The sequence below is a fragment of the Hemitrygon akajei genome, chromosome 7 (assembly GCF_048418815.1).
Source record: "Hemitrygon akajei chromosome 7, sHemAka1.3, whole genome shotgun sequence".
NCBI lineage: Eukaryota > Metazoa > Chordata > Chondrichthyes > Myliobatiformes > Dasyatidae > Hemitrygon > Hemitrygon akajei.
In genome coordinates, this window is record NC_133130.1 from 149,380,221 (window position 1) to 149,393,284 (window position 13,064).

Genomic DNA, 13,064 nt, shown 5'->3' on the forward strand with positions numbered 1-13,064 from the left:
GTCAGATGTATTCGTATTACAGCGAAGTAAAGTGGCATGAAAGAGCAGTTGGCCAGAATTGTTTGGAAAAGGACACTGGCAGGGATGATGGCAGAACAGCAATGGCTGGAAATTCAGAGGGCAATTTGGAAGGCACAGGATATATACATCCCAAAGAGGAAGAAGTATTCTAAAGGAAAGATGATACAACCGTGGCTAACAAGAGAAGTCAAAGCCAACATAAAAGTCAAAGTGAGAGCATATAATAGAGCAAAAATTAGTGGGAAGTTAGAAGATTGAGCTTTTAAAAACCAATATAAGGCAACTAAAAAGTCATGAAGAAGGTAAAGATAGAGAACAAAAGTAAGCTAGTCATTGGTATTAAAGAGGTTACCAAATATCTGGAATAAACATTTTGCATTAGTTTTCACTGTGGAAGACATCGTCAGTGCAATGGAAGTTCCAGCTGACAGAATGACTTAGACAGATTAGGAGAATGTGCAAATAAATAGCAGGTGGAATACAGTGTCAGGAAGTGTATTGTTCTGTCCTTTGGTGGAAGAAATGAAAGGGTAGACTATTTTCTAAATAGTGAGAAAATACAAAAAAAATGAGTCACAAAAGGGCTTACGAGTCCTTGTACACGATTCCATTAAGGTTAGTTTGCAGTTTGAGTCTCTAGTGAGGAAGAAAAATGTGATGTTAGCATTCCTTTCAAGAGGATTAGAACATAAAAAAAAAGTAATGTTGAGACTTATAAAGCACTGGTGAGGTCTCACAAAAGAGGTTCACAAAAATGATTCCTTGATTGAATGGCTTGTCATATAAAGAGTGTTCGATGGCTGTGAGCCTGCATTCACTAGAATTCAGAACGAGGGGTGACCTCATTGAAACCTATTGAATGGTTAAAGGCCTTGATAGAGTGAATGTTGGGAAAGTCTAAGACCAGAGGACACAGCCTCAGAATAGAGGAGTTTCATTTTAGAATGAAGCTGAGGAGGAAATTCCTGAGCCAGCAAGTGATAAATCTGTGGAATTCTTTGACACAGGCAGCTGTGGAGACCATGCCTTTATGTATTTTTAAGGTAGAGGTTGATAGATTCTTGATTGATCAGGGTATGAAGGGATATAGGGAGAAGGCAGGAGATTGGGGCAGAGAAGAAAATTAGATCCGCTATGATGAAATGGCAGAGCAGACTCAATGGGCTGAACGACCTGATTCTGCACCTATATCTTATGCTTTTACATAAGATGGTTTACAATGCCATTTCTGGGGTAAGCTAAAAACACACACATTTTGCCATGATCTGGAGTTACTTTGGCTAAAAGTAGCAGATCTTATTCCACGGTTTAACAATAAACCAGTTAACAAAGTTCTAATAATTTTGTGATATGTAGCATAGCATAGCAGTTAACACAACACTTTACAGAACCAATTTTAAGATCAGGGTTTGATTCCCACCACTGTCTGTAAGGACTTGCGTGTTCTCCTCATGACCATGTGTGTTTCCTCTGCGTGCTCCGGTTTCCTCAGACGTTCCAAATACATAGGGTTAGAATCAGTGAGTTGTTGGCATGCTATAGTGACACTTGAGGGCTGCTCTTCACAACCCTTGCTTACTTAATTTGATACAATGTGATGCATTTCACTGATATCTTGATGGACATGTGATAAATAAAGCCAATCTTTAAGTATTGGTGATACTATCTATACTGTATGTTTTTGAAAAAAAAATCAGATTCCTTACATATGAATGACCATAGAACTCATCTTGCTGTATTATGTTGAAACTTCTGAACTCTAAGTCAATGAAAACAACAGCCTGTCAAACACTCATGTTGCTTTTGTACTTCCAGATGGTAAAGGTTGAGAATTTAGAAGGTGCTCCTGTAGTCTTGGTGCCTTGATGTAACATGTCTACAAGATAATTATATTATAGTTCCACTGCGGAAGGGGATTGTTTAAGGTAGTGGATGAAATGCCATTCAGTTGCATGGCGTTGAGCTTCCTAAGTGGTCTTGAAGCTCTCAGAACACAGTATTCCATCAGACTGGTGATGCGTGCCTTGTGGGTGAAGGAAGACTTTAGTGAAGAAGGAGTTAAATAATTTACAGCTGAACACATAGCCACAAATAATGCTCATAAATACACTACATGAGCTACTGTGAATGGCAGCAAATAGGATGCTGCTGGTGGGAGCTTTGCCAATGGTCATGCTTTAAGTGAAGGCTAATCCCTAGACGTTCTCTTGTAGGAGGTGGTCATTGATTTACACATGTGGCATGAAAGTTAAACAATAATACAAGCAGTGGAAATCTGCAATGAAAACAGCATAGACTGTTTTGTGGAAAGAACAGTGTCAATATTTTCATACCTATATATTTTGTCAATATTTTTGAACCTAAGAAAAAACATGAATTGACAAATAGTTTCTTGAAAGGGTGATGGAGGAATGGGTAGAAAGAAAAAAAGACATAGCTCTATTCAGTTAAGACTAAATGGATTATAGTGGCTGTTACAGTCACATTGCAGCTCTTTGCATTGTGTGTTGCCAATAGCATGTTAGTGGGCTGGGCTGTTCTAATGGAGATGGAAACATTGAGCACAATGACAGGTGGATGACTCCCAGAATTAATCAGTTCTGGTTATGGGCAGAAAGAAAAACAGAATTACATGAAGTCAGCGAATTCATTATTGAGTCCTGAAGCTGCATCCTGTCTGTATGGAAGATGAGGTGTTGTTCCTCAAACACTGGAATGTGTCATAAATCTTATATGTTCCTTTATCATTGTGGACCTCTTGCTTCCAAGGTGTTATGTTGCCCTGGTGCAAACATATGACAGAGAGCTCATTTTCAGTCATGAGTTAAGGATGACACCCCATGATTTCCAACACAGCATTTGGGCAAAAGTGGCATTAAGAGTCGTATATCTCACATAATGTAAGGTGGTTGTGTTTAATGGAAGATAGTCAGGCCATCTTTGGACATCACTGTCAGAATTTCATAAAGCAGTGTCTTCTGCTGAATCATCTTCAGCTGATTGTTCAATAACTTTACTAACATCATAACATTATAAATTGGGATGACCAATGTTGATTGTGCAATGTCGAATTCCATTTGTAACTTCAAAGAAATTATTGCAGCCCAGCCCTGTTCAGATCAAAATGTAGATATTCATTCAGGTTTGGGCTGATATTACACTGGCGCTAATGCAAATGCTAGGTGATGATCAACTTCAAATGGCAAGAATCTTATCACCCACCCTTGAATTCAAAGACATTGCTATCACTGAGTCTCCCTCCAACTACATCCATGGGTCACCATTGACCCGAGGCTCAACTGAATCAGCCTCAAAAATTCTGCAGCAAATAAAGCATTTGAGAGGCTGTCTATCCTGTAGTGTACCAAATTCTTCCTTCCATCTACCAAGTCCAAGCCAGGCATGTGATGGAATGATTTCATATTCCAAATAAATGCAAATAATAGAATCTTCACAATGTCCAGGACAAAACAACCCTTTAATGTGTATTCTCTATGTTCAGTTGTTCTACTGCCCCATTTTTTCACATTCCATTTTCTTTTCTGAAATCTAGCTGTTTTTATTCCCATGCATTAAGTTGCCTCTTACTATATATTTGAGGAATTAAGTTTGTTATTTTGTTTACTGCCCTATGCTGCTTTCTTCAAATGATCGACAAAAGTGAAATTGAATATCAAAGTTCAAAGTCTGAAGTAAATTCACTACCAAAGTACATATATGTATGTTGCCATATGTTATCTTGAGATTCACTTTCTTGGAGACATTTACAGGGAAAAAAAAATTGAATACTATAAAATTTATGAAAAACTATGCAGAAATGAAGATTGATAAACAATCAATAAGAGAAAGAAGACAAACTGTATAAATAAAAAAAAAGTGCTGAAACATGAGTTGTAAAGAGTCCTTGAAAGTGTCTGTAGTTCATAGAATCAGTTCACAATTGAGGTAATTGTGGTGATCCACGCTGGTGTAGGAGCCTGACGGTTGAAGGGTGATAACTGTTCCTGAACCTGGTGGTGTGGGACCTCCTGACCACTGATACTAGTGAGAAATGGACATGACCTGGATGGAGGGAATTACCGATGGTGGATACCATTTTTCTACGGCAGCACTTCATCCAAATGCTGGTTTAGGAGCCTGACAGTTCTGGGATAACAACTGTTCCTGAGCAATACCCTTGTTATCTAATTGGGATTAGGTTCTATCATTAATTGTGATAGTAAATATATTTTTGTGCATGAAAGCTATATGCATATGTGTATATTCATTTTATTTTCAGGGCCGTTTGAAAGATCTTTGGAAATACATCCTACTGTTGTTCTCCACGTACCATTCGTGAAGAAAACGAGCTTTGTATGTATTTGCTGAACCCCTGTCACTGGTTTTCCCATGGACTGTTAAGCAATAGTGCTAAAGCAGTGGTAGAGAACTGGATGTAAAAATAAAACAGAATTGATGACAAGCAGTCAACGATACAAGATGTCATTTTAATGAAATGGTTTATAGATGTTAGAGAAGATTGGCCAGTACTATTTTAAACCACCATCCCTGGAGATAGACTTTTTTATAGACTAATTCCTTTTTTATGATCCGGGTGACCTCACATCTGGTGTTAGCTTGGCAGCAATACCAGCTTAGATCTGACAGTCTTATGCAATTCTGGTGGTTAAAGAAATTGTCCTCTACTTAATTGGTGCCTGCCTAGTGAATAGCTTTTCATATGAATGAAGAAATGTCATTAGGTTAGGAGATGAAAAGGTTCTAATCATCATCAATGTGTAGAAAGAGTGAATATTGTTAGTGAGAAGTCAGGATGTCATGAGATTGTCCATTGGATTGTGTTTATTTTTGTGTCAAAGCACATAGGTTCAAAGTGCAATATTAAATAATTCTTAAGTGCCTACAAATATTCCATTCCCAGTTTGACCACCCAAGACTTTCCAAGTTAATTAAAAATGCTGAGCTACAGCAAGTGTTTTTACACTCCCTTTGCAGAAGTATAGAGGCACTGTTCAACATCTTACTTGAAAAAAAAACAACAGTGAAGCATTCCCTCAGCATTGTACTGGAGTGTCAGCTGAGCTATGTGCTCAAGTTTCCTGCTTGAAATCTACTGATGATTCAACTCTTTTCGTTTCATCTGCAGGAGGTTTGTATTATTGACAAGATTAGTATTTATTGATCATTGGTAAGGGCACTGTGGTCAGTCCTGAGATTCCGCATGGAAGGGTAAAGCATAGCAGAGCAGGGGTCATGCAATTTTGTGGCTGCAAAGGAGATGCCAGGATGTTGGGTTGCTTCCTGGTTGCTAGGGCTGAGGATATCTCACAGTTGCTGAAGTACATTCTCAAGGAGAATGATAAGCAGCCAGAGGCTATGGTGCACATTAACACCAGTGATTTAGTTGGACAAGTGGACAAGGTCCTACAGAGTGAGTGTAGGGATTTAGAAATGAGGCTGAAAAGAAGGACCTCAAAGGTAGTAATCTCTGAATTACTCCAGGAGCCACGTCCTAGTGAAGGCAAGAATAGGACGTTAGAACAGATAAGTGTGTGGCTGAGCAACTGAAGGAGGAAGCAGAATTTCTGGTTCTTGGATCATTGGAACTAATTTGGGGTTGGGATGACATGTATAACTGAGAAAGATTGCATTTTAATTGGAGGGGAACCATTGTCATGGATGGGAAGTTTGCTGTTGCTGCTCAGGAGGGTTTAAACTAGTTTGACAGAGGGATGGTAACCAGAAAAGTAGATCAAGAAGTGGAGGGACTGACAGGAAGGTAGGTGTCTATAAGACTATATGACATAGGAGCAGAATTAGGCCATTTGGCCCATCAAGTCCACTCTGTCATTCCAGCATGACTGATTTATTATCCCTCTCAGCTCCATTCCCCTGCCTTCTTTGCATAACCTTTGACACCCTGATTAATCAAGAACCTATAAATTCCGCCTTTAAATATACCCAACGATTTGGCCTCCACAGCTATCCGCGGCAATGCATTCCACAGATTCACCACTCTCTAGCAAAGAAATTCCTTCTCATTTCTGTACCAAGTTGACATCCCTCTATTCTGAGGCTGTGACCCTTGGCCTTAGAATCCCTCACTATATGAAACACCCACCTGTATCTGCTTTACACAGATATTTCAATATTCAATAGATTTCAATGAGATCTCCCCTCATTCTTCTAAACTCCTGTGACTACAGGTCCAGCATCATTCTAAGTTCCTCATACATTAATCCTTTCATTCTTGGACTAATTCTCATGAACCTCCTCTGGACCCTCTCCAATGCCAGCACATCTTTTCTTAGATAAGGGGCTCGAAACTGCACATAATACTCCAAGTATAGTCTGACCAATGCCTAATAAAGCCTCAGTATTACATTCTTGCTCTTATATTCTAGTCCTCTGGTAATGAATGATAACTTTGCATTTGCTTTCCTTACCAGTTGACTCATCCTGCAAGTTAAACTTTAGGGAATTGTGCACAAGGACTCCCAAAATCTTTTGCACCTCGGATTTTAAAATTTTCTCCCCATTTAGAAAATGGACATTGCCTTTATTCCTTCTACCAAAGTGCATTATCATACATTTTCCTACACTTTATTCCATTTGCCATTTCAATGCACACTCTCCCTATCTGTCTAAGTCTTTCTTCAGATTCACTACTTTCTCAACATGACTTACCCCTCCACCTATCTTTGTATCATCCATAAACTTGGCCACAAAGCCATCAATTTCTTCATCCAAATCATTCACATATGAAATGGATAGATATGGTCCAAACACTGACCCACATAGAACACCACTAGTCACTGGCAGCCAACCACAATTGCCTCCTGCCAATCAGCCACTGCTTTATCTATGCTAGTATCTTTCCTGTAATACTATGGGCTCTTATCTCATTAAGCAGTCTCACGTGCAGCACCTTATGAAAGGACTTTGGAAAATTCAAGTAAACAACATCCAGTAGCTCTCCTTTGTATATCCTGCCTGTTATTTACTCAAAGACTTCCAAAAGATTTGCCAGGCAAGAATTCCCCTTAAGAAAGCTATACTGACCTTGGCCTATTGCATCATATGACTCCAAGTATCCCAAAACCTCATCCTTAATAGTGGACTCCAACATCTTCCAAACCATTGAAGTCAGGCTAACAGGCCTACAATTTCCTTTGTCTGTCTCCCTCGTTTCTTAAAGAGTAGAGTGACAGTTGCAATTTTCCAGTCCCTTGAAACAGTCCATAATCTAGTGATCCTTGAAATATCATTATTAATGGCTTTACAGTCTTTTCAGCTACCTCTTTCAGAACACTGGGGTCTATCCATCTGCTCGAGGTGACTTACCTACCTTCATACCTTTCATCTTCCCAAGCATCTTCTCTTTACTGATAGCAACAACACTCTATTCTGCCCCTGACAGCCTCAAATTCCTGGCATGCTGCTAGTATCTTCCACATTGAAGACTGATACAAAATACTTATTAAGTTTGTCTGCCATTTCTTTGTTCCCCATCATTTTCCAGCAGTTTGATTCCTACTCTCATTTCTCGTTTTTAGTGTTTATTTGAAAAAAAAGGTTTCCTATTTGATATTATTGAATAGATAGATAGATAGATAGATAGATAGATAAATAGATACTTTATTCATCCCCACGGGGAAATTCAACATTTTTTCCAATGTCCCATACACTTATTGTAGCAAAACTAATTACATACAATACTTAACTCAGTAAAAATATGATATGCATCTAAAATCACCCTCTCAAAAAGCATTAATAATAGCTTTTAAAAAGTTCTTAAGTAGTTTACTTAAATACATTGAGTCCTAACCCCGGCACTTTAACATATCTTACTCCTGGCGGTTGAATTGTAAAGCCGAATGGCATTGGGGAGTATTGATCTCTTCATCCTGTCTGAGGAGCATTGCATTGATAGCAACCTGTTGCTGAAACTGCTTCTCTGTCTCTGGATGGTGCTATGTAGAGGATGTTCAGGGTTTTCCATAATTGACCGTAGCCTACTCAGCGCCCTTCGCTCTCCTACCGATGTTATACTCTCCAGTACTTTTCCCACGACAGAGCCCACCTTCCTTACCAGCTTATTAAGACGTGAGGCATCCCTCTTCTTAATGCTGCCTCCCAATCCGTTTATATCTAATCTTTTCTCTCCTCATCATTTTGAGTTGCCTTTTGTTTTTTTTAAAGCTTCCCAATCCTCTAAGTGAATTTTTGCTGTATTGTGTGCCCTTTCCATTGCTTTCATGCTGCCTTTGTCTTTGACAGCCACAGTTGCCTCATCCTTCCCTTAGAATACTTCTTCATTTTTGGGATGTATTTATCCTGTGCCTTCCCAATTGTCCCCAGAAACTCAAGGCAATTCTTTTTCTGCCACTAAACTTGCTAGCGTCCCCTTCCAATCAACTTTGTCCAATTCCTCTCTCATGCCTCTGTAATTCCCTTTACTCCACTGTAACACTGATACATGTTACTTTATCTTCTCTCTCTCAAACTTCAGTGTGAATTCTACCATACTATGATCACTGCTTCCTAAGGGTTCCTTTACCTTAAGGTCCTGAATCAAGTTTGATTCAGTGCACAACACCAAATCCAGATTTTGCTTTCCCTTGTGGAATCAACTATCGGCTGTTTTAAAAGCAATTTCATTGGCATTCTACAAATTCCATCTCATGGCATCCAGCAGCTACCTAATTTTCCCAATCTACCTGAATTTGTAGCTCCCATGACTACCACAACATTTCCCTTTTTACATGCCCTTTCTATCTCACATTGTAATTTGTAGCTCACATCCTGGCTGTTCTGAAGCTTGCATATAACTCCCATGAAGGTATTTTTACCCTTGCAGTTTCTTAACACTATCCACAAGGATTCTATATTTTCCATTCCTTTACCATCTCTTTCTAAAGATTTGATTTCATATTTTACTGTCCTTTCAATATAAGGTGTATCCTTGGATGTTATGCTCACAACTACGATCTCCATTTAGCCACGACTCAGTGATGTCAACAATGCCGCTCCTGCCAACCTCTAATTACACCACAAGATTATCTATCTTATTTCATATACTGTGCATATTCAAATGTAACACCTCTAGCCTTGAATTCATCACCCATTTCAATTTTACACTTATGTTACACTTCAACTCATCCCACTCACTGCAATTTTGCGCTATCATCTGCCTCTCCTTCCTCACAGTCTCACTACACACTGCATCTACTTGCATACCAAATGTTCCATCCTCAGCCCTATCAATTCAGTTCCCATTTTACTACCAAATTAGTTTAAACCCTCCCCAACATCTCTAGAAAACCTGCCTGCAAGGATTTGCCCCTCAGTTTCAGCGGTGTACACTCTTTTTGTACAGGTCATACTTTCCACAGCAGAGATCCCAGTGATCCAGAAATCTGAAAACCTGCCCCTGCACCAATTCCTCTGCCACACATTCATCTGCCGAACTATGGTATTCTTACTCTCACTGGCATGTGACACCGACCGCAATCAGCTCAGTGCACTTCAAGCAGATGTAGTTATCAAGGAGACTGGAGCTCTCCCAAAATTCCCACATCTCATACAAGGAATATACCACTAACCCTGTGGTATTCTCAGTGTACTCGCTATGTACCAACAAAAAAAAAACTAGAAACTTACATAGAACCTCTGTCTGTGCTGGCCCAATCCTCTCCAAGCCTGCCATGGCTGGTAAGAACAGGCGGGAACAAGGTAATAGACACAATAGGGAAGAGTTTGTCTTTTCATGCTAGAGTATTATGGGTAAGGGTGTTGAATTTAGAGTATGGATCAATACTTGGAACTATGATGTTACTGACACAATGGAGACTTGAGAGAGAGAGAGAGAGTGATAGTGATGGATTGTTAATGTTCCAGGTGTTGATGTTTTAGAAAAGGTAGAGAAGGAAGTTAAAAGTGGTGGGGGAAAAGTTCTACTATTGATTGTGGACAACATCCTAATTGCATTCAAAGGGGGCATAATAGCGTGTTCTATAAGGGTAGAATGCAAAATAAGAAAGGTGCAGTCATTTTGATGGGATTAAACTACAGACTTCCCAGAAGTCACCAGGACATTGAGGAACAGGTATGCAGGCAGATTAGGGAAAAGTGTAAAATCAATAGAGTTGTAGAAGTGGGTGATCTCAATTTCCCTAAACAAACTGAGTCCTCCTTATTGCAAGAGATCTGGACAGAATTTGTTAGGTACATCCAAGAGGATTTCCAAAATCAATATGTAGATATTTAAAGAAGAGGAGAGACTGTACTTTACCTGGGAAACGAGGCTGGCCAGGTGACCGACCTTTCAGAGGGAGAACAGTTAGGATATAGTGACATCAACTTCTTAATTTTTAAGAAAGCAACAAGTAAATCTTGCCCTTGCTGGACAGTATTAAATTGGAGCAAGAAAGATTATAAGAGCGTTAGGCATTAAATAGGGAAAGATAATTCAGAATAGCTATCATTGGGCAAGTCCACATCAGACATGAGGAGGTTGGAATACTATGTAAAAGTCTTAGGCACATGTAAAAAAATTCTGTAAAGCAAAGATGCTTTCAAAAATAATGAAACATTTCTAAATATCAAAAGGATACTATAAAGAGCAGAAAATAATAAAATACTAAATCAAATCGGTATCAGGAATGATCACCCTTTGTCTTTAAAACTTCATCATTTCTCTTAGGTACACTGCCATGCAGTTTTATAACAAAATCAGTTGGGAGCTTGTTCCAAATGTTTGGGAGAACTTGCCACAGTTCTTCTGCAGACTTTAGCTGGCTCACTTGCTTCTGTCTCTCCAGGTAATCCCAGGCAGCTTCAATTATCTTAAGATCAGAGCTCTGTGGAGGGGCATACCATCTTCTGCAGAACTCTTTGTTCTTATTTTTGCTGAATATAGTTCTTTATGACCTTAGCCATGTATTGTGGTGTCATTGTCCTGCTGCAGAATAAAGCTGGGACTGATCAGATGCCTCCCTGATAGTATTGCATGATGGATCTGTTTGTAGTTCACAGCTTTGAAGATTTCTTTAAATCTGACCAGATACCAACTCCATTGCAGAAATCCAACACCAAACCTGCAGGGAAGCTCCACCGTGATTTACTGTTGGCTGCAGGCACTTATCCATGTAGTGCTCTCCAGCTCTTCTACAGACAGTATCCTATTTGAGCCAAAAATTTCAAATTTTGTCTCATGACTCCAGAGACCTTACTGCCAATATTCAGTGCCCTGGTCCTTGTGTTTCATTGCGTAGGTGAGTCACTTGGCTTTGTTTACCCTTCAGAGGAATGGCTTTTATGGCAGCAACTGTTCCATGAAGACCACTTCTAGAACATAGAACATTAAAAACCTACAGCACATTACAGACCCTTCAGCCCATAATGTAATGCCGATCATGTAACCTATTCTAGAAACTACCTAGAATTTTCCTACTACATAGACCTCTACTTCTTAAGCTGTGTGTTTTAAGAGTCTATTTAAGAGTCTCTTAAAAGATTCTATTGTTATTTCTTTATAAAATATCATTTTTGGAAAAAGAATGTTTGGAAAATGAAAATGTGCTCAATTACTGTTGATATACTAATGCAAAAAAACAAAAACAATCTAAAACAAAATTTATATAACAAGTCTAGGGTATGCATGGAGTACAGGACAGGTACGTTCTATTAAGAAGGAAGGATAAGGATGGCAAGGTAAAGGAATCCTGGATGTTGAGAGAAGTGGAGAATTTAGTCAAAAGAGAAAGGAAAGATATGTAAGGTTTAGGGAAACTAAGATCAAACATACCCCTGAGGATTATAAAGATGCCAGAAAAGAACAAAAATGCAATAAAGATAGCCAAGATGTAGTGAGATCCTAAATGAATAATTTGCATCAGTATTTACCAAAAAGAAGGACATGGAGGAGAGGGAGATTAGTGTCAAGCTTATTAACACTGGACAACAATAATTTTGCTTCTTGAATACTTTTAGGTGTATCTTATGGAGTTTGGGCTACTGATCATGGAATTTCCCTATCACTGCACCATTTTTTAAAGTAGCCTTTATTAGTTATTTCAATTCATAACTCAAACTAGAATAACTGATGCCAAGATTAAGGAAGGCAATTTTGTTGGCCTCCAAATCAAGCAGACCATTGAATACAGGCAACTTGAAAAACCTCGAGTGGGACCAGTGAAAATTGCATGGAAGATATTCAAGGATGTTGTTGGAAATTTTCTTGGTAACTACATGTAGCTGGTTGCCAACATGATTCAAGCATAGAAAACCGAATAGTGCAACATGTCACTAAAGATTAATTTTCTGCATTCACATTTAGACTTCTTCCCTGAAAATCCTGGCACCGTATCAGGGCAACTGGAATCCATCAATACTGGCTGATTATCGTTGAACACTTAAGCAAGAAGCCTCAGACACAGAGTACAAATGAAAATCATGAGCAAAAAATTTTGAGCTGTTGGAATTTTGCAAAGCATCAGGACCTTTATGTAGTTATGTAGTTAAATTGTTATATGGTTATATTTATGGACTGAGTGCGGGCCAGTGGGACTAGGTGAGAGTAAGCGTTCGGCATAGACTAGAAGGGCCGAGATGGCCTGTTTCCGTGCAGTAATTGTTATTTGGTTATATGGTTAAACAAATTATATTCAATAAACTTAGTTTCTTGGTTCTCTGAATTCCTACATGATACAAACAGGCTGAAATTCTATTTGGGTTCAGCTTCAAGCAGTCTATCATAAATAAACAAAACTGAAAAAGTAACACTTACAAAAAAATTTGTTCTCCAATGTAATTTTGTAGGTCATTTTGCGATAAAAAAGGCGGTAGTCCTGTGTCTGTTAAAGAACTTAAAGGTGGATAAGTCTCCACAACCTGAAGGAATATTCCTCTTTTCCTAAAGCATAACAAGGATGACTTTATTCATTATATATATTTTCAGGTATTAGGAATTTGCTGTGGTGTGGTACTGTGACATGTAACAAATACATTGAACAATTATTAAATTAAGATATAGAATAAAA